The sequence below is a fragment of the Euphorbia lathyris genome, chromosome 4, assembly GCF_963576675.1.
Source record: "Euphorbia lathyris chromosome 4, ddEupLath1.1, whole genome shotgun sequence".
NCBI lineage: Eukaryota > Viridiplantae > Streptophyta > Magnoliopsida > Malpighiales > Euphorbiaceae > Euphorbia > Euphorbia lathyris.
In genome coordinates, this window is record NC_088913.1 from 15,871,237 (window position 1) to 15,893,252 (window position 22,016).

A 22,016-nucleotide genomic window follows, 5' to 3' on the forward strand; every position below is an offset into this window, starting at 1 on the left:
CAATTCGGAATCGAACTTGTTAGTTAGACTAGGGATTGGGTCTTTGCAACTCCGTTTTGCAGGGGTTTTCTTCCGTCTCAATTTATCATTCGGATTTTTATTCTTGGTTGTTGGAGATTGGGATTGGGTCTTTGCAACTCCGTTTTACAAAGGTTCTTTTCTATCCAACCCTGATTCGTTAACTTTCTTGGGGATCAAATCTAGTTGTTGGGTTTTCGAGGCACCGTTCCTCGTGGGTTCGCATCACATATCTAGACTATATTTGTGTGACTTTCCTAAAATACCCTTACCCTTTCATCTTTCCCCTTCCCCTTCCTAGTTACGCGAACGGTTGGTGTTCCCCAGACCTTTGATCTTCCTCCATTCCTTTATATTTCGTGAAATCTGCACCATTTCTCTACATCACCATATCTTTCTCTTCTTCCTCTCTTCATCTCTTGATTCTTCATCTTCCTATTGCTAGAAAACGACGTCATGGTTCTTCATCTTCCTGTTTCGGCTCGTCTCTTAGTTTCTTTCTTCTTGTGTGGATCGAAGAAATCGTTATTCTACGTTATTTTCATCGTTTTTCCCAGTTTATCATATGATTTTTGTCGAAAAATGTAAGTATCTACTGTTTTCTCTGAGTTTTTTTTTCCAGAAATTCACTTAGCGTTTGCCGTTTTCGCGAATGTCTGCAAGGAAATAGAGCCTAAAAGGTGTCCATTTTACTTCGCGAAACGATGATTACGCGAAGTCTGCGAGGGTAAAGTTCATGATTTTTCCCTCGTAGAATTCGCGTAATCATCGTTTCGCGAAGTCAAAGCGTCACATTTCTCCTCGCAGACTTCGCGAAATCAGCGTTTCGCGAAGTAAAATCATCACCTTTCTTGCACATTTATATTCACATACTTCGCGAATCCTCATTTCGCGAAGCCAAATCTTTTTTTTTTTTTGCCTAGCATGATTAAATTTTTCTGAAGGTGGTTGAATACATAACATCCCGCAAGAAGGTGGTATCCTTGGATGCAGATGAGATGACTTTTCTTCTGATACAGGGAGAAATTCCCATCAAGATTGGTCACATTCACTTTAAAATGGTTTGTTAGGAGTTTATTGTGTACCATGGGAAACATCCATCCCAAAAGGTCTGGACTTCCATTTCTCATCCTAAAAGGTTTGGATTTCTAATAGAGGGAGAAATTTCCGTCCAAATTCGTCACGTTCACTTTGAAATAATTTGTTAGGAGTTTTTGTAGGAATAAAATATATTGGTGATGCCACTGCAATAGAACGAATGTATGAACAAGGACAACTAGATATGGTTTTCCACGACTATGAGCAAATTTATACCTTGTTTGATATGTTCAGGAAGTTGTAAAATATATTACGAAGATGATGATCAAGTCGAACAGTTGCGTTCACATGGACCCTAATGACCACGTAAATTTGGTCATTCACCGTTAGATCTAGGCGGATTAAAATCTTAAGGTGGAGATTCAAAACATCCTAAGACTTATATTTAATCCGTCTAAATCTAACGGTGAATGACCAAATTTACATGGTCACCAGGGTCCATGTGAATGCAACTGTCGAACTGAATATGGATTTAATGTTGTTCTGATTGTAATGAAAATGGGCTAATATGTTGTCCGAATTGTTGCTGCTAGCGAATTCCTACGTTGCCACACAACAATGTTTTCATTATAAATCATTGATTAAATATGTATAATAAAAATTAACTTATTATTAATTTTTTTTTTTTTTGGTAGAATGGAGGGAACTAGGCCCGAATAAAAATTAATTTATTATTCTGATGTAATATTGGAAATAGTATAGTATTAACATGTTTAATTATGATTAATTGAGATTAAACTGATAAGTTTTATATTTTTTTGGTATGAAAATACTTATAATCAAATATTATAAAATCTACCAAGAGACTAAAATGACTATAAAAAAAGCCATAAAGGTATAAAAACTACAAAACAATTAAACATATATTTCTCATAAATCAAAATCGGTAGAAAAGTAAATCCATTCTAAATTTCATAATTTAGGTTATTTCGAATATTTGAATGTGAGTCTTTTCTTTTATTGCAACGACATAGATTTATTGATCTACGGATAAAATAAACCGTTTCCACTAGATAAGCTTTATATTAAGAGTTAAGGTGCAAAAATATCCTTAACGTTTTGGTTTAGGAGCAATTTTACCTCTAACGTCTAAAATGATGCAATTTTACACCTAACATTGGAAGCCAAGAGCAATTTTACCTCCAATGTTGATAAATTTGGTCAATTTCAGATACTATTATAACACACATATATTTTTGTTCCTTATTCTGCACCAATTGCATAACAATTCGTTCTAAAAAAAGATTTCATATTTTTTATAATTTAATAATAAAATTGGAGATTAGTATTTATAAATTCGGTCAATTTTTTGAATTTTTTTGTCTAATTCATACAAAAAGACAGTATATTTTTTTTTCATATCCCAACATATATTTGTGATTTATTACTGATAAAATGGCGCACGTGTGAAGTGTAGATGACAAGATTCATGACTGAGATGACAGTTTGATGAATGATTTCTCAAATTGATCCAAATTATTAACGTTAATGGTAAAATTGCTCTTTACTTCCAACTTTAGGGGTGAAATTGCACCATTTTAAACGTTGGGATAAAATTACTTCTGACCCAAAATGTTAGGGGTATTTTTTACCTTAATCCTTATATTAAAAATGAGTATTAAGTGTTTTCCATTGCGGAGGCCTATATTCATTTTGTAAAAAGGGACGATTTCAGAAGAGAAGTGGACCATTTGGCTTTAGCTTTTTAACAAGAGTGAAATACATAAATATCATAATTAATATAAAATTACAAATATCACCAAACTTAATTTTTAATATGTCATTATTCTTTATATATTATGATTTTACACTATAATTTAAAAAATCTAGACTCCAATTCATAAATCATAAATTCTAAAAAATATATTCTAAACTTCTAATTTATAAATTCTAATTCCTAAAATATATTAAAAGTACTGATTTTACATAATCTAAAATTATGACATGACATAGTTGTAAATAGATTTTAAAGTGGATTACTAAACCCAGCCATGAATTCCCACCTCTAGCCCCGTCAAAAGACCAAACTACCCTTTACCCAAAATTTGAAAAAACACAAAACCTCTCAAATACCCTACACACTCTTTGATCAAATCCGGACTAATTTATGAACCAAAACATGGAGTGTAACAACAACCGTAAAGGGAAAGTAAAAATAATAAGATTTACCGTTTTTGTTTTTTGATTTAAGCTTAAAAATTGAATCTGTGGGTGATTTTTTAAAAACGCCGGAATCGCAGTTGGGCGTATGAACATCACGCCCGACCTACGGTTCCGGCGTATGAATATCACGCCCGACCTGTGGTTCGGGCGTGAGGCTATCACGCCCGACCTATGGTTCGGGCGTGATGTTCATACGCCCGCACCATAGGTCGAGCGTGATGTTCATACGCCCGACCTATGGTTCAGGCGTGATGTTCATACGCCCGAGGGGTTTCTGAATTTTTAAAAAAAAAAAAAAATTATATTTACGTTTTAATTAAATTGTTAAATGTTTACATTAATTTGGGGTTTAATTTATATGTGAAATTTTGATATTAATTTGATTATAATTTATATGTTAAACTTTTAGATTAATTTAGTGTAGTTTTGTAGACGGAGCGGCCTACTATCGGGGAAATCCGTCCCGTCACTTGCTCGTCGTCTAGATATGGACGAGGAGGAGGATACACCACGACATACGAGAATGCGTGATATTGATATATCGGGTCAGAGGCGGAGAGGGGCTGCGGCGGAACAGGTGCGGACGGGTCCGATTGTGGATCAGCTCGATATACGTGGAGTAGAGGCGGTGACGAATTATGATGACGGAGATCGTGATAGCGATTCTGAGGAGGACTATTTGGAGGTGGTAGCCCGAGTACTGCGAGAGTCTGCAGTTCGTCAGTCTGCAGCTCGTGGTGATGGCGAGGGTGAGGATGACGATGAGTTTATGAGCAATTATTTATTTACTTTTTTTAATTTAGTTAAATTTAATTAATTTTTTGTAATTTTTAGTTTGTTTAATTTAGTTTAACTAAATTTTTTATGTTGTAAATTTTAGTTGTTGTAAATTTTATTTTGTTTAATTTAGTTTAACTAAATCTTTATTTTGTTAATTTTAGTTAAATTTTTATTTTGTTAATTCAGGTATTTACGATTTAAATTTAATAGCGGACTAATTTTTTTTACGTAACAGGTATTTACGGATTTAATTCAATAGCGGACTAACTATTTTTTTTGCTCTCCCGACACGCGGGCGTGTGGCTATCACGCCTCACCGTGTGGTCGGGCGTGTAGCGATCACACCCGACCACACGGTGAGGCGTGGGGCTATCACGCCCGACCACACGGTGAGGCGTGATAGCCACACGCCGGCGTGTCGAGAGAGCAAAAAATTTTTTTTTTTTCCTCCCCAAAACCCATGAAAGTATATTTTCGTCCTTTCATGGAGCTAGGGGTGGGAATTTGGGGCTGAGTTTAACAACACTCATTTTAAAAGATGAATTTCTGTGTAATTTTCTCTTTTAACAATTAGCATCCTAGGAATATTTTATTTAGCTAAGGGTATTTTTGGCTTTTGCCCAAATTTTTAAGACATATTTTGAATAATTAATCAGCCTAGAAATATATATTTTTTTTTTGTTTTTTTTGCATTATTCTACATTTATCTTTTTAGTGATTAATAAGTTTTTTTAAGTAATTACTTCATTTGGTTAATGGCATATGGATCATTTGGTCAACCCGAAATAAGGCAATCTTCGAGGGAGATACGCCGAATTTGTTCTTCGCCCTTAGGCGTCTGTGGGGTTCCATTCGAGAGGGCGGTGCTCTTGACCGTGGTGGGATGTGGAACTCGGAGGTCGAGCTTCATATCCTGAGAGAGTTGAATCTGCCTAGACGTCCTCATCGGGCACCCCGTACTCTTTCGGTTTGTTGGCAGCCTCCGCCAGAGGGGTGGGTAAAGGTTAACACGGATGCATCCGTTGTCGGAAGTCCAGGGGCGGCTGGCTGTGGCGGGATCTTCCGGATGCACAGCGCCTTTCTGTTGGACATCGCCTTTGCCTACAGCGCAGAGCTCTCGGCTGCAATATACGCAATTGATATGGCCTATAAAAACGGATGGCATAGACTCTGGGTGGAAAGCGATTCAACTTTCGTTGTGCATCTGCTTCGGCAACGCGCAGGTGATGTTCCTTGGTCACTCAGACAGTCCTGGTTAGTCTGCTTGGATCAACTGGACTCTATGACAGTGACAGTTTCACACATTTACAGAGAGGGCAATCGTGTCGCGAATCTCCTTGCAAACTTTGGTCGTCAATCGCAGCAAACTTCATGGTGGGACAGCATTCTGGATTTCTGCTTTGCAAAGTTTTTATGTAATCTGACTGGAAGAACTGTCTTCTATTTTTCATAGTTTTTATTCCTTGTAACATTCTTTATTTTTTATTCTCATTAATAAATACGTCTTTGGGTTTTGAGGGCTATGGCGGGAGTGTCAATCTCGTTGGGATGTCCGTCAGAGTCTCTCTCCCCTCGCGCCAATCTTCAAAAAAAAGTAATTACTTCATTCATAAAAAAAATAGTAAGACATATTTAATCATCATTCATAATAATTGATTAAAAAAAACTAATTTCTAATCTTCAACAGTAAATTGTTAATGAACGTTTACATAAATAAAGGCATAATGCTTCCTCAACCCCCTTAACTTGTCCAAATTTGTCATTTTACCCCCTCAACTCATTGAATGTCCTATTTACCCTCTTAACTCCATAAAAGTGGTATTTCTTACCCCTCAACTTGTCCATTTAACCCCCCAACTCATAGAATGTTCTATTTACCCCCTTAACTCCATAAAAGTGGTATTTTTCACCCCTTACAATCCGTTATCAAAGCCTAAATTGATAACTTTTTTTTAAACGTTAAACCTATATTTATGCTATTTTGTAAGTGGAACCTAAATTGATACTTTTCCAAAAATCATAGGCCTATTTAGGTACATTATCCCTACATATAATGTATGTAACTTGTTTATATTAATGTTCTTGTTATTTGTATTTTTTATTCGTTCTTTCTCTTTTTAACTTTTTTGACTACTATAAAGGGACAATGAATACTATTTTTATGGAGTTAAGAGGGTAAATATGATCATAAGTGGTGAGAAATACCACTTTTATGGAGTTAAGGGGGTAAATAGGATATTCGATGAGTTGAGAAGGGGTAAAATGACAAATTTGGACAAGTTAAGGGGGTGAAAAATACCATTTTTATGGAGTTAAGGGGGTAAATAGAACATTCCATAAGTTGGAGAGGTAAAATGATCAATTTAGACAAGTTAAGAGGACTGGAGAAGCATTAAGCCCATAAATAAATATGTAACAATTTATTTAATATAAGTTTTCATATAAGAAAATGGTGGAATATATACACCATCACTGCGGAAAAAAAAAGTGTATTACGACTCTAAATTATAAGGTTTAACAAAGTTTTTTGACTTTTAAATGACAGATTTAAGATTCAGTGATAGGGTACTTATGATGATTTGTGGGTGCTAAATTGATATTTTTAGTGTTTTTACATAAAAACATATTAAAACGTCTTCACAGTTTTGTTTAGGATTTTCAGGTGACTAGTGAATGCTCAAACCCCTCTATATCCTTCTAGATCCGTTTAAATATTTACCTACATTTTCTAAAGCGTCGACACAAACTTGTTCGTCAAACGCTAGTAATATATTTTTAGTTGCCTCTGAATCTAAAGCAAGGAAACTAAATTAGAGGTAAATTTCCTTCTCAACGAAGAAGGAAACTTTGTATTTATTAAGAAAATTTTGGTTTTTTATTTTTTGATTCTACATTTTTTTAGGGTATTGCTATATACCGCACCTAAAATTGCTATCACCGTCCTCATTGGACAATTTTGCCCTTGCCATAAAAATTTTGTCAAAATTGAGAAAAAAAAAAATTGAGAGAAAATTTAAAATTTAGCCTAAACGGATGTGGCATACCACCCGACCCATGGTCGGAACGGATGCGGCATCCGTTCCCGCCATGGGTTGGGCGGTATGCCGCATCCGTTCCCGCCATGGGTCGGACGGTATGCGGCATCCGTTCCGCCATGGGTCGGGTGGTACGCCGCATCCGTTCCCGCCATGGGTCGGGTGGTATGATGCATCTGTTTAGGCCAAATTTTGAAATATACAAAATCGTAAAATTTTTAGTGACGAAAAATACTACATCATTCAATTTTTTGTGACGAAAAATTAAAAATTCTCCTAATTTTTGTGACGAAAAATTCAAAATCGTCATGAAAAATATGTATTATTTTCATGAGTTCTTTGATAAAAAAATATAAATCTTAATGTTTCCGACTCGTAATCATCCATTTTCAAGGTTCGGATTGTCACATATCAATTATGTTCATAATTTTAATTATTGTTGTTCGGGTTTATGATTTTGGAGAGAAAACCCAAAGAAGGTAGAGAGGATTTGAGAAAATTCCATTTTCTTGTTTCAAAAAGTGAGGAGGGCAAATATGTCACAAATGGGCGGTGGACCGAAATTTAGATGCGGTATATAGCAGTTCACTTTTTATAGTACAAAATGAAGGAATTGTATCCCACTATTCTAGCTATTAATTAAGGCAAATGATATATACAACCCTAAGAATTGTATATAAGCATTAATTATCCCATATATATATTACCAATTTTAGAGATGGAACTTTTAATGATTAAAATGACCTTGTTCTCGACGGAAAAGGGTAATGAAGGGAAATAAAGAAAAGCTTGCGACTATAAAATGGAGGCTTCACTGTAAAATTAGACTCAATCACTCCCTCCCACCTTCCATAGATGAACAGGTTTAAAAAAAATAAGGTACTTGATTTCAGGTAAGAATACGAGGCTTTGCTCTCAGGGAGCCGGATGGGAGTTCTTGTAGGGTGGTTGCCGCCCCTCCCTGAATTGATGCGGAGCCGATGATTAATTTCACCGGTGGGTTTCATTATCAAATAAACCGCTTTACAGAGTCCGACTGAAAGATGCATGCATCTAATTCGATTTATTGGCTGTGATGATTATTTCTAATTTTCGAAATCAGACGTGAAAAGGAACAATTCGATTTCAATGGCAGGGTAGTACGGAGTTGATCGTTCTGTGTAGCAACCATGGTCGTTTTTGTTCTTTTTTTCTGTCTTAGGAAAGGGGAATCTGAGCCTAAGCCTAGCTTTAAAATCAATTTCTTTTGTGGAGATTATCAGCTAAATACCTCTGTTCTGTTGTGTTTTGAATTTTACTTTCCAAGTGTTTTAGGGTTTGTATATGGAATTGGGTGTTTCTTTTTTCAATTTAGGGATATTTCTTGGGTTTAATGTAGGTAGAAGTATAAGGGGTAAAGTAATTTTGATTTGGAGTCCTTTTGAGGTGGAAACAGGGATCTTTTCAGAGAGACCTGAAGAACAATATGAGGTGAGGTGTTCTGAAGACTAGACTTGTCTTTTAGTTTATGCACTGCAATGTAAATGTGAATGTGAAGTTGATATGTATGCAATTTTCATTGATTGATTTGTGTTCCCTAAACTGGTTAATCTAGTATATATGTATGCAATTTTCATTGGATTGGACAGATAGGGTGTCTTTCGGTTTTTGTTTGTTTGGTTTGGCTGTTGCTAATAAGCTGTAGATAGCAGCTAAACCACACATAGTATAGGCATGGGAAATAGGCCATTTTTAGCTAGCTTTACTATTTAGTTTATGCAATTTCATATCTACTGTCTCTAAATGTGAATCATTCGCCAATTAATGGCACCCTTTATGCAAGATGTCCTATATTGTAATTATATAAAAAAAATGTTGAGAACTGAATAAAATAATGTTGAATTATATATGTATAATGCAGTCGAATTAAGCCACAAATTTATTAGAAAGCCATGAACTTTCAACTAAGTAATCACCTTGAAGACTCAAAGGAATTTCATCATTAAATAGTTGCTTAGGTTTCACTTGCTAATAATTTTGGAATCTGTTTGGTTCAGCTAGTGTTGTTAGCTCGTAAATGTTAATTCCAAAATAGTTATAAGTAGACAATAAAAACAATAAAAAGAAGCTAAACGGGCATGTAATAGTGTTGAAGTTAATACTATTTTGTATTATTTGTCAAGTTTCTTTCAACGTTACTTGCCATGGATTATTTTGGTTTTAATCACATAGAATTTGAAATTTTATGTCTTCTTAAGTTCGTATCACACAATAAAATTCGATTGCCTTATTTTAATATGGTACTTTTTGTCATGTTTCTATATCTCGGTTCTGATTTCCTCCATCTAATCATCAACCAAAATCAGAAGTAGATATGAATATTATCTTTCTACAAATTCAGTCATATGTTTTCAACGTATTTCATGAAACTATTCATTTTCATATGCAGGTCTGTGGCTAGTGAATTGGCAACGGACTCAATCGTTGCGCTGCAGACCACAAGGCCTCTTCTGCCACTATGTGATCGAGAGGAACTGAAACTCATGAGTACATTGTGTTGATGCTGTAGCTGTTATTATAATCTCTCACTCTCGTACAAGAATGCTTTTGGATGTGAAACGTGTACATCACAACTCAATCTTACTATATGTTGAAATTCTATTAACAAATGTAGTTGCTGACATTTACAATCACCTTAGTTTATCATGTCATGAGATCATTTGAAGTTAAATTTTAAAGTTTTTAGAAGAACCAAGCAAAAATTGGCGAGTCTATAATGACCTAGTCCTAAAAGGGTGGTATTGCGGTGGAAAGTCGGAGCAAGATACGGTTGGAGCAAGGAGCGGTCTTAAAAAATATAAGAATAGGAATGAAATCAATTCCATGTAAAAGAAATGTATATATTAAGAACGATTGAATATATATATATATATATATATATATATATATGTGTGTGTGTTTTAAAACCGCGAGATTTAAAAAATGAGACTTGGATCGACTCAAATAATATCTATTTGGTATAGATTAAATTGTTAAAGTTAGGCTATTAATTATACTATTTATAATACTTGGAGTAAAATTACTCTTGATTGATAACGATATTAACGATAGAAAACAGGTGTAACCTCAAAGGACTATTTTGTAAATTTTTAAACCACAATAGTGCCAATCGAAAACAGGTGTAACTACAAGATTTATTTTTGTAATTTTTCCTGTAATTTATCTCCCATAATAAAATTTTATGCAAAATAGCGAATGGATATGAAACATGTGTAATTTATGAAATAGTTGGTTGGTCGATGCCTTGTTAAATATCAATTTAGAGTTTAACCTATGGACAAAACAAAATCCGAAATTTGAATTATATATCTAAGCACATATGTTCGTATATACATTTTCATTCAGTCTCTTCTTCCTTTTTAGTTCTAACTAAGTATAACTTAACTGTCACGATTTAATTTATTAACTGTCTCGATTTAATCTACCATTGATTAGCAAGAGATGGAGTCCACCATAAAAATATGGAAATCTAAAACAAGCAGATGTTGATTCAAAGTTAGCATAATATATTAGCTTAAAAGTTCTTATTAGAGCAGCACCGGTTTGTAATCCTTCCACTGCTAGGAGAAGGCTCTGTGAAACCAGCCTCACGCAGTGCCCTCCGCTCTAGGAACCAAGTCATTCCAACCTTCGTTGACACAACATGGTTCAACTCTCAACTTGGAACAGACAAACCAGATGTTAGCTAGCATCAAGCCCGGACTTTTGAACCAAAGCAATGTTCCAACATAATTGCCCCCACTTAGGTCACAAGCTTGCGCTACCAAGCTCGGTGATGTAAGTTGGTGTGCATAAAACTAATAAGTTATGTGAGTTTCTTGTTATGTAACAATGCGGGATTGCTTTTGTTCAAATTTGAGCTTATCACCTTCATATTGACCTATCTTGCATATATTATATTTTTGCATTCAAAGCAACTAAAAACAACAACTAATATCCAAAACTAATTAGAAATAAAACTCAAAGTATATCCCATAATTTCAAACAAAATATCCATACAGACTAGTTGTCCAAAGGGGGCCTGAAAACTTATTAGTCATCGGAAAACTCCATTAATATGTGTATGGAGTTTTAATTGAGCGTGATTATAAAAATATATGGAGTTTTTTTACTTCTTACTATTTCTGTTTCGTTTTAAAAACATAATAGAATTAAGAAATAATATAATCAATAACGTTAAGTGTTACTAACCGAAACAAATATAACTATCAATAGAAAGTTAACAACTTAAAAACCAAAATTAAAGTTCCACTAGTACAATATCCACACGCTATGTCATCTACTCTTATTTTTCTTATTTCTTATATTCCTTGTGTTTCTTTTTCTTATCAAACGATCGAAGAAGTCATCTGGAATCGGTTTTTGTATCACATTCTGATCTCATTCTTGTAGATGAAAATAAATGAAATAAGAATTATCTTGTAACACTATCGACTCTCCTTCTATCTTAACACGACTTTAAGTTTCATCACAATTTTTATTCCAATTCCATGGTGAAAAGAATGAATAGTCTGGACTTAAGAATGGTGTCAATTTCGAATAATCCACATTATTATTTGGTGGATCATAGTAATAAGTTAAATAACAATTGCAAATCATAGTAATTAGGTCTCTAACATTCTAAATTCACCGATTAGCTCCTCAATACATATTAAATACGCCAATTGGAATTCAAATAAAATTTTAGTTTGGTGTTGATCAATATTGTATTATATTTTCAATAATCAATTATCAGTTTGGTTATTTAATATTATTTGTTTGATTCATTTAAAAAATATGTATGTTTTGTTTGATTTTCATTAGTATTTTATAGTATTTTTAGTTCAATTTTTTTCATGAAAACATCGACTAAATCTAACCGAAATAAATATTATATACATATAAAAAAATATTTTGATATAAATATATCAATTTTTTTAATTAAACCGAACCTATAATCAAAAGGGTGGAATTGTAATTGGAACTTTATTTAATAAATTGGTTAGGATGTGTGGAAAAATGTGAAAGATGGACTGGAGTTGGAGAATTTTCCTCTCAATGATTGGATTAACGACATTTACTTTGTAATAAATTAGTGTGGTATAGACTTGTTCATGAGCAGTATTAGTAGTATTCACATGGATCCTGAATGACCAAGTGAATTTTGCATCTCCACCACATAATCCTACTAAGTTTGGATATAATGATGAATGACCAGGTGAGCACTACTGTGCTCATGAGTCGGGCTAGATCGAATTTTGATCGGGACAGTTGAATGCTTAATTTAAGCCCAACTCAATTAACTATTACTTTTAGACGGGTTGGAATTGAGCCAAAAACATACTTAAAAATGAAATATCAAATTTAATCAAAATAACTCCAACATAGATTTTATTAATAAAAATTAAATACTTAAAAATAACATTTCATATATATAAATTTAATAATTAATAAGATTAATTTTAAAAGAAATCTCTATATTTAGAATGTTGTGTAGATAGAGGATTGTGATTTTTTTTTTCAAAACGAAGTTTGTGGTCGACATTTGCAAATCAATGACTTTTGTGTTGATTTTGCTAAATTTGGTCGTTAATAACCTTAAAATGAAAATTTCAAAAATTAAAGTTGTTTAGTATCACATTTACTCTAAAACCATATTTTTGGAGTTTTATCTCTCTAAACTTTGACTTTCTCTTTCCTCGCCAAATAACACCGAAATGACCTCAAAACAAAAAACTTAAAGAATTAAAGTTGCTTAAAATATCATTAAAAAATTTCATTTTGAGATTGTTAACGGTCAAATTTATCAATGTCACCCACAAGTCTTCGATTTGCGAATATCAACAAGCACAATCCTTGTTTTGGCAACAAAAATATCAAAGTCCTCTATCTACAAAACCAAATCTAACCACATGAGCTTCTTTTGGAATTAAGCTTTATTAATATTAATAGGTCCAGTCAGATATGTCCATCCTATTTTTATAAATTCCACGTATGTCCTTGAAATATGTGAGCTTTGGTAAACTTAAGTTGGACCTAACATAAATATGGTTCATTGTTTAAACTCAAATTCTTTAGATGCATGTTAGGCTGATATTCGGTAAGGATGAAAATGGAACGAGTATCCGCAGATAATGTCATTGTCATTCTCGTATCTTTTTATTTTTGAAACTAGCCATCCTGTCGCCTTACCCCATAATATGTATTTTTGAGTTTAATATCCGTCCCATTTACTTTGTGGGTACTCACAGACAAAGTTGTAAAAAGCGTTAGGTACTAGTCAGACGGACAGGGTCATCAAGGATTAATCAGGGATTAATAAAAAATTAATCGGATTTGTATTTTTATATTTTTTATTTGTTAATCAATAAGAAATTAATCGGATTTGTATTTTTGTATTTTTTTATATAAATTCAATTAAAATAAAGAAAAACACGTATATTTGTAACATGTTTTTTAAAAAATGTGCAAATATCATCATTTCAATAACAACATAATTGAAACAACTCGAGCAAATAAAATATAATATTAACAAGTAATATGATTCACTAAATGTTATTAAACAATATCTTTAAAGTCTTAAAAAGTATCATGAAAACAAGTAGAGAACGCAATTAAATAAAAGTTATCCGAAAATAATAATAACAATTAACGAATAACCATGCGATAATGCTAAAAAACGAATTATAAAAAAGAAAAAAAACAAAAAAAAAAACACTTTTCTTCATCGTTGCTTAAGGCAGCGACAATCGAAATCTAAACGGTTATAAAAATCGTCTAGGACCCAAAAAAAGGTCCAAACGGACTAATCGAAAAAAATCAGGACAGATTCTCAATTTCGAACATTTAGGAGATCCATGCGGTTTTATTTTTGAACACTGCCTACATGCACTGTTCAAAACGAAAGTCGCCTCTAATTTTGGTTGTATTAAGCCAAAAATAAATCTTAAAAAGATGTTACGTACGATCAGTGTCAATTCTCGAATGAAAACACTTAGGACTTGATTAGATGGAGGGTTTAAAGGGGTTAATAAGGGATGATAGAAACCCTTGTTTGGGAGGAGGAAGAGTTAGTAAGGGTTTCTACACACCAATGTTTGAAACACATAAAAATTAGAAGGATAAGGGTTTGAAGGGGTTTTGAAGGGTTTCTTTTTAAGAAATTTCATCGAATTTTCAACCGTCCAATTTAGTGAGTTTGAAAATGTTAGAAATTACATTTGCTTCCATTTCCTTACTTTTCCGGCTCTTCTCTACCCTTCCTTTATTAACACTTTCCAACCCTTCATCCAATCAATCCCTCAATCACGTGAATTCTCTTCTTCCATTTGCCGTCGCTTTCGCGCGAAAATGAAAGATACCTTCACACTTCCCACACAAAATCCTTGTACATTGTTAACCCCTCGAGATGATCTCCCATCAGAGGTGGATCCCCTCGAGTTAGGTTTCAACAATTATTGTATTTCCTACTTCTGTTTTGATCTTTGCTATTGGGTTTCCATTTGGGTTTTCGCAGGGGTAGTTTGGGCGGATTGCATGTTTTGTGAATTTTTTTAATGGGTTTGATGAAAAAGTTAATGATTTGAAGGTTATGTTAGTGTTATTGAATCAATTCAGTCTTCGGTTTCGAATTCTAGAAATGTTGTTGAGGCCACAGTTGAGAGTATAGGAGACTCTAGCATAGCAATGTAATTGTTGAAACCCGAAAGAGACTGTTAAGCAAGGGGCTGAAAATGGTGCATAGCAATGTAGTTGAGAGTATTAGAGAAGCATGGTTTGGACTATTACAATTTTTTGGTGGTTTGTTTGGGGAGAAAATGGTTGAGTCCAAGTCTGATAAAGTGAAGGATAAAGAGACTATTAAGCAAGGGGCTGTACATGGTTTAGCAAATGATTAAAGCCAAGAAAAAAGCTCAACTCGAGATCTGAAGGACGGAATTCTTAATGCTGTTGGGATAGTGAACAAAGAATTAGAGTAATTGCAGAAGATGGTGTTTATCGAAGTAGCAGATTGCAGTTTTTGGATATTAATCATCACGTCCCATCGGGGTAGAAGGTCAAAATCGTAGACGAAAAAGTAACAAATAAAGACAGTTTCATCTTCTCTTATTAATGTGTGAAGAATGTGAAGAAGTTCTTCTAGAGGCAGGCAGAAAATATAGGCTGACGTTGTCAATTGACGGAAACATGTAAGAGCCTTGTATAATGGGGGACTTGCTCTCTCATTTTGTGCTCAATTGATTGCGGATATTGGACCAGTAAGTACTCATCGTTGTTAATATATCGAGGCTACTTTGATATTTTGTCAACATAACCATTAGGTCTGCTTAATTTAGCCTTTGGTAGTGTGAATGTCAATAGTTTTGCTCACTTAGGCGGGTCGTGTTGAAGTATTTTAGCAAGTGAGATTGAATTATAAGTTATATTTCTTTCTACTTCGTGAATTTCAGGAAGCCGCTTTTGATGCTGACGAAGTGTTTTTGGCTGTAATGGACATGATGTCTAAAGGCAATAAGCACGTGATGGTAAGTAGTTGTTTCTCCTTAGCTTAAAAAACTATTTATATCACATTCACTTAATGCAGCTCTAAAGTACAGATTCGATCTAGTTTTACAAGATAATTTATGCATCTGTAGCCATGAAGTGTATAAATAGCATTAAATAGCTGCTGCACAAGGAATGTTTTTACTACAACTTTTATGTTCATCAACTCATTTCTAGTTGCATTTTAGGACTCGTCTCTCACAGCATTGCAATACATTTTTGGTGGCAAAACTAGATATATTTGGTAGCAGTATTTCTAAAAATTTAGTCATTTAGCTACTGAAGTTCGATTCGGTCACATTCCTCCTTGTTAATTTGTTATTATCGAAATCCTGCCTCCTCATTGAAGTTGCATCACATGGTTGTTAAGTGCCATGCCTATAAGCTGTGCAAGACGCCATATGTGTCATTTAACAGGTCATGTAATGCATGTCTGATGGTGCCATCGATGAAGGGGTTCAATTTAATCAATGTGCAGAACTAAATATCAGGAAACCGAAATTTAGGAGCTAAATGTCAAAATTTCGGCAAATATAGAGACCATTCATGCAGTCTAATATGCTTAATTTAGGAAAAGAGTGCAAAAGAGAATAATATTGGAGATAAGAGTCAAAGATAGTTAATCAATCTAAGATACTGATGTCAATGAAAGGAGTAACTTGGTAGTTTTGTTCTCGGAGCCTGAATCCTTTGATATTATTGACTTGTAAGAAGTGGAGTTAGGACAGACAGTCTCGGTAACCGGCGTCTATTCCGATGATTAAGTTAGCATATTATCTTGGAGAGAGAGAGAGAGTATTGTTTCTTTTGTTGCCGTGTCTTACCTTGAGACAATGAATGTCCCTTTTCTAGTGGCCTGAATTTCAATCCTGGATTTCGGTGGAAATGTGTTGAGCACACTTCTTAGGTTTGATAGGGCATCATCTTAGTCTATTTAGGTAAATATGTTAAGCACCCACGTGATAAATGGACTAAGTACGCTAGACGGCAAGTGTCAATGGTTTTTTTACTTATTATAGGTGCCAATATGAGAATATGAATGAGATGAAAAACTTGGTATTTTCTTTCCAATTAGTAGCTGAGTTACAAATTAGCTTTATATTCCTAATAAATTATAGGACATCGCTTCCACAAGCATATGGAGGTGATTTGCTTCCATCATGCACTTGTGAAGCTGTCTCAAGCTTATGCTGCTATGCTCATTCATTTGGAATATTTTGATCGGAGTTGTGTATTTTCGTTATTTTTCCTCGTGGCATGCTTAGATCCACCATTCTTGAATGAAGACCTCTGAGGTGGTTGAGCAGTGGCCTGGACCATGTTAGGAACCTGATAGAAACCGGGGAAACAAACATTGTGAAAGAAATTCAGGAGACAAATTGAAGTATGAGTGAAATATTAGTATAGAATATTACCTTCTCCATCTGATTTGTTTGTAAAACATAGGGTGGCGGCCTGGCCTTGAAGCAAAGGCTTTGACGCAGTTTTTTAAGCTCTGCTTCAGCTTTCCCCTGCCTAAAAGAAACAGACAATCATCATTTGAGAAACCATGTGTACATTATTATCTGATATTGACAAAAAGGCTTGAAATCCTATGTGTACCTTGAGTGTTGTTTGTAGCTGCGCTCTACAATTGTCAATCTTCCTGATAATTCTTTTAATTTCTCTAACAGGACTGAAATTCATTGACTTTGGGGGCTTCTTGCTGATTGGTTTTGCAGCAGTAAGTTGTTCTTTCACGATCTGGCTTGAACATTCAACAACAACTATTTCCTCCTCAACATCAACTATGTCCTGCTCCTCAACCGCAACAACTATGTCCTCCTCCTCAACCGCAACAGCTATTTCCTCCTCTTTAATAGCAACAACTATTTCCTCCTCCTCCTCAACAGCAGCAACTATTTCCTCCTCAACAGCAGTAAGTGAAGTGACATCAACTATGCATTCGGAACCTTGTGCTCCAACTTGAGGATCATCAGTCTTGGGTGCAGCAGTGTGTGCTTCAAAAAGCGCTCTTTTCTGCGCTACAGAGCCATGTCGACATAATCTCCTAGCCTCTTCAACATGAGAAGAAGTGGACAATTTGTCCGAAGCAGAACCAGATGCAAAAGAGTAAGAGTCGGATATGAACCTTCCAAAAGTGATGGAGTGTCCAAGAGCCTGCAATATGGATTTATAATTGAAATTCCAAACTAGTTATTTGAACAAAACCATGTAAGAAATATATTATGGATATGGACTGACCTCATTGCAGTCATAACCATAACTGAAAAAGGGTTGCCCTTGAATGAGAGTCATAGCCATAGCTGAAAAATTTTCCAAGCTTGGACGTCAGACTGTGGTGTTGCTTCTATTTTTATACTTGAATTTCAATTTTAAACAGAAAAGATTTGTGGGCAATAATAACGCCCAAGACTTGTTATTTCCTTAAAAAAAATATCAGAATTGGTAACATTTTCAATTCTAATGGGAAAGGAATTTTGGACGATAATAATGCCAAAAATTATTGATTCTAAACTTGCTATTTCCTCAAAAAAAAATATGAGAATTGGTAACTTTTTCAATTTTAATGGGAAAAGAATTTTGGGTAATAATAACGCCTAAAATTATTGATTTCATACTTGTTATTTTCTTAAAAACACATTAGAGTTTTAATTTTAATTTTAATTTTAAGAGGGTCCAAAGTATTCATAGTAAAAAAACATTCCAATTTTAAAACCAATTTTTAAATTTTAAGAGATTCAAAAGTATTTAAAATAATTCAATAAAGTCAATCAAATTTATGTTGGGTCATTCTTTACAAAAGCATTTAAAATAATTCAACAAAATCAATCAAATTTATTTCGATCACGCTTTCTATTTTTCAATCAAAGTGACGTGGATGCCGGACCAATAGTTTTCTTCCAAAAAACCAAGTGGTAGGGTTAAAAAAAATTGAATTAAGGATCAAAAGTATTGGTATATTTGAAATATAAAAAAAGCACTCATCATAATTCATGTATTTAATCGATTATTCCTATTGAACCAAGACTTCTAAATCTATTTATTTATATAACAAACAATAATGAGATATAACAAATTCAATTGACGTCACGACATTTGAAAATTAAGCCTCTTCATATTTTAATGATTACTGAGTTAACTTAAATAACAATATATTTCTAAACTTTTAACTAACAAAATCAAATTTTTACACTTTCGAATATTCACTTTTGGGTATTTCAGTAGTATTTAGGCACATGTTTGTATTGAATTCACATATGACTAAAAAAATATTAAAGGGGAAACAATATTTTGCTACAATATAATATATGTCAACTGGAAGTTTAGAATAAACATTAATTTTGAGCTAAATTAATTTTTAGTGAGACCAACAAATTGCATGAAAAGAATATCAACAATATCGACAAGCACAATCCTTGTTTTGACAATAAAAATATCAAAAACCTCTATCTACAAAACAATCTAACTACATGAGGTTCTTTTGGAATTAACCTTTATTAATATTAATAGGTCCAGTCAAATATGTCTATCCTAGTTTTATAAATTCCACGTATATCCTTGAAATATGCGAGCTTTGGTAGACTTAAGTTGGACCTAACATAAATATGTTTCATTGTTTAAACTCAGTCTCTTTAGATGCATGTTAGGCTCATATTTGGTAAGGATGAAAATGGAACGAGTACCCATAGGTAATGTCATTCTCATTTTCGTATCTTTTTATTTTTAAAACTAGCCATCCCGTCTCATTATCCCATAATGTATTTTTGAGTTTTATATTCGTCCCATCGTCTAGGGCCTAAAAACTAGCTCAATAACTACTCTACGATGCCCCTTATTCCAAGCTAGTTGAAGACCATAGCCCTCTGGATCCCTCAAAATACTCTACGATGCCCCTTATTCCAAGCTAGTTGAAGACCATAGCCCTCTGGATCCCTCAAAAGCCCTCTAGTAGAGGCCAGTCTGGGGTTCCCTTTGATCGTGCCATCTGTATTCACCTTAACCCACCCTGCATCCGGAGGCTGCCATTTGACATAGAGAGAGTTGAGCACCACAGGTGATATGTCTGTAGAGTCACTAAAAGCAAGTGTCGTCTCCTTGGCTAGACCGATGAGAAATTGAGTTTGATTAGCAGCCTGATATTGCTGCCTGAAGACTCCTTCATTTCACCATTTCCATATCCACCAAATGCAAATAGCAAAAAATGGTGGCAATCCATTGTATCCAACAATGCCATGCTAGAGATGTTAGCCTGCAGGCAATCCTACAAAAAAAAAAAAAAGAGTAAAAATTGTGATGAACCTCCTGAGGGAGAAGAGCATCCAGATAACATGAGCTCGGTTGCAATCATGCAAGACATGGAGGACAGATTCCTCAAAACCGCACACTGTGCAGTCTCCATTAGTCGCAAGATGTCGAGCAACTCTATTTGCATTATACAACAGACCCTCATGTGTAGTGAGCCAAATGAAAAATTGTATCTGTTCCTGAACTTGGAGCGACAAGACCCGCTTCCAAAAATCAGCAAACCCGCTATTTCCATCTACGCTTGTTGATCGAATAATAGCGTATCCTGAGTAATACCAGTCGACGAAGCCGTCTAGTGCCTTCCGTCCACCCCTTCCTCCTCGTGAAGAAGAACAATTGATGCAATTTGAAGAATGGTTGAGACAGGGAGGAACTGAGAGAAGGAAGACCAAACCCAAATATTCCAAAAATGTCTAACAGATGAATGCAAAATGTTTACAGGGACATCCGTACAGTCTTATTCACTTGTTTATTCAATTTCACATTACCACATATTTATATTAGGGTAATTAATTTATTAGTCCCTATATTTTGACAAAACACATTGTTTAGTCCATCTATTTTCAAAAACATATGGTAAGGTCCTTAATCTTTTTCTCAGTGAACTGTTTAGTCCTTCCGTCTGTTTGTTAGATTTTTTACCGTTTATGACTTTGGAAATGATTAAATTACTCTTTACTATTTACCTTCAAACTTTCGAAGAGAAAATCCAATTTAGAAGAATAAGCTATTTGTATAGAGAACAAGAAAAAGAAAAGACCCAATGTTTACGAATTTGAAAAGATTAAGAAGAAAATCAAGAAAAAGAACACTCAAAGTTGATTTCAGATGCATTAGAGTTTAAAGGAAATGAAAAGAAGAACGCAAATCCAAATTGACTAATAAAATCTTCATGAGAGTCTAACGGCAGGGGCTAATTCACCGAGAAAAACGTTAGGGACTAAACAGTTAATCGAGAAAAAGGTTATGGACTTTATCATGTGTTTTTAAAAATACAGAGGCTAAACAATATGTTTTGTAAAAATATAAGGACTAATAAATTAATTACCCTTTATATTATAATGTTTTTTTATTATAACTTTAAAAATAATTCAGGAATATTATATAGAAAGATAAGTTAGAAAAACCTTATGGTTTCTGGTTTGGATACTTTGAGGATTGTGATATTTTTTTTGCGTAAATAATTATAAAGTCCTTATGTTTTTACTTATGTTTTTGCTTAACATACTAGTAGGTCCATCATATTATTATAAGGTCTTTAAGTTTTATTTTAATCAACTCTTTAATCCTTTCATGTGTTTTTGTAGATGAAAGTCCAAATTGCCCTAGTTATTTACATAAAAAAAAATTTATTTTTTAGTTTCAAATTTAATCTAAATAGTTTTAATAAAGTTTATGAAGATATGTACCGAAACTTATATAATTGTATATACAAATCGTTAAAAATATATTTTTATTCTCTTAAATTTTTATTTTTTTAATATAATGTCTTTAAACTAGCATTAAATATTAATAATTTTTTTAAAAAATCATATTTTTTTCTTCATTTATAAAATTTATTAGGGATAAATAAAGATTACTTTTTACAATTTATATAGTTTTGCTCTTATTTTGATAATTTTTAAAATACTTTTAATTACTCAATATTGTAGAAATTATGTAGGAAAAAAATATTGTAGAGATTATGTAGGAAAAAAGGAGAAAAAACATAAAATAGGAAAAATAGATGTTTTATTATTAAAATACAGAGTAAAGGGTAATTTTGGTATTTTAAAATTTATTTGGTATAGTTTGACCATTGATTCAAACATAAGGACTAAGGAGCTGATGAAACTAAAAACAGAAGGACTATATAATTATTTCTAAAAACAGAAAGACTGACTAGTGTATTAATTAGAAACTCACAGACTTTATAATTATTTACTCTATTTTTTTTTTTATGACAAATTAGTACTTATAATTTTAGATGTTAGCAAAAAAACATGATGTTTTAATAGCATAGTTAAAGTGGGAGGAAATTTTTAATAAATGTATTGAAGTTGATGATGTGGC

General features: G+C 33.5%; 2 long non-coding RNA genes across 2 annotated transcripts; one reads left to right on the top strand and one right to left on the bottom strand.

The window, feature by feature from the left end:
* The first annotated feature begins 14,369 nt into the window (after window positions 1-14,369).
* Window positions 14,370-17,990, top strand: LOC136227094 (uncharacterized). Its single transcript, XR_010687972.1, has 3 exons — window positions 14,370-15,370; window positions 15,563-15,637; window positions 17,330-17,990. It is a non-coding gene; the product is annotated as an uncharacterized lncRNA (long non-coding RNA).
* Window positions 16,638-17,397, bottom strand: LOC136227095 (uncharacterized). The gene is made up of 3 exons (XR_010687973.1): window positions 17,259-17,397; window positions 17,072-17,171; window positions 16,638-16,985 (listed from the first exon to the last, which is right to left on the bottom strand). It is a non-coding gene; the product is annotated as an uncharacterized lncRNA (long non-coding RNA).
* Window positions 17,991-22,016: the final 4,026 nt, after the last annotated feature.